We start from the raw sequence: 1,505 nt of genomic DNA on the forward strand, positions 1-1,505 counted from the left end.
TGATGACATCACAGGGAGTTCCCGGGGGTTGACACACTGATGACATCACAGGGAGTTGACACACTGTGACATCACAGGGAGTTCCCGGGGGTTGACACACTGATGACATCACAGGGAGTTCCCGGGGATTGACACACTGATGACATCACAGGGGTTGATACACTGATGACATCACAGGGCGTTCCCGGGGATTGACACACTGATGACATCACAGGGCGTTCCCAGGGGTTGACACACTGATGACATCACAGGTAGCCCAGCCTTGCTATTTGAACTGAAATGTGAAGCTCCGGTTTCCCTCAGCAGCTGGAAGTCACACAGCTCTGGTGGTGAGCCTGTGAGGGCTCTGTTAAAGGGCCTGGGAGAAAAGGCCAGATCTTCCCAAACCTCACAAACAAAGCTCTATCGCCCACTGCAGGTTAGGCACTAGGCCGGGAATGGAGCCTGGTCCTTTCCTGCTCTGGATATATGGAGAGATTTGGGAGTTGGACTCAGTACCAGCTGTTGGGAGTACAGAATCTGGGCAAGGACGGAGCCTGGGCCTAGTTTCCAAGTCTCTGTGTTTATTTGTGTGGGTTGGAGGCCTTCAACACATCTCCAGGCTGAAGGAACCACATTTCCACGTCTGGTTAGTTATCTAAAAGAAGCTTCTGTTTATTTATGAATTCATCAGTTGATTATCAGGAGTTAACCCCTTGTCTCCTGACAGAAAAACAATGTGGATTTAAATCTCACTGTAGCCGTGGCTGGAATTTAAATTCTGTTTGTAAAAATCTGGAAAATAAACCCTAGTCTGAATGATGGTGACAATAAAAATTTCATCGATCATGGTATAAATGCACCTGGTTCATGAATGTCCCTTCAGGGAACAAAACCACTGTCTTTCCCTGGTCTGACCCACATGTAACTCCAGGCTCATAGCAATGTGTTTAACTCTGAAATGGCCTAGTGAGCCGCTCAGTTGAAAGGGGCAATTAGGGATGGGCAACAAATATTGGTCCAGCCAGCGACTGGACACACTGATGACATCACAGGGATTCCCTATGGGATGACACACTGATGACATCACAGGGATTCCCTATGGGTTGACACACTGCTGACATCATAGGAATTCCCTATGGGTTGACACACTGATGACATCACAGGGATTCCCTATGGGTTGACACACTGATGACATCACAGGGAGTTCCCACGGGTTGACACTGATGACATCACGGGGGGGGGCGTTGAGACACTGATGACATCACAGGGAGTTCCCAGGGATTGACACACTGATGACATCACAGGGGGTTGACACACTGATGACATCACAGGGAGTTCCCTATGGGTTGACACACTGATGACATCACAGGGAGTTGACACACTGATGACATCACAGGGAGTTCCCGGGGATTGACACACTGATGACATCACAGGCACACTGATGACATCACAGGGAGTTCCCGGGGATTGACACACTGATGACATCACAGGGAGTTCCCGGGGGTTGACACACTGATGACATC

Source organism: Rhincodon typus, chromosome 48 (assembly GCF_021869965.1).
Source record: "Rhincodon typus isolate 14 chromosome 48, sRhiTyp1.1, whole genome shotgun sequence".
In the NCBI taxonomy this organism is placed as follows: domain Eukaryota; kingdom Metazoa; phylum Chordata; class Chondrichthyes; order Orectolobiformes; family Rhincodontidae; genus Rhincodon; species Rhincodon typus.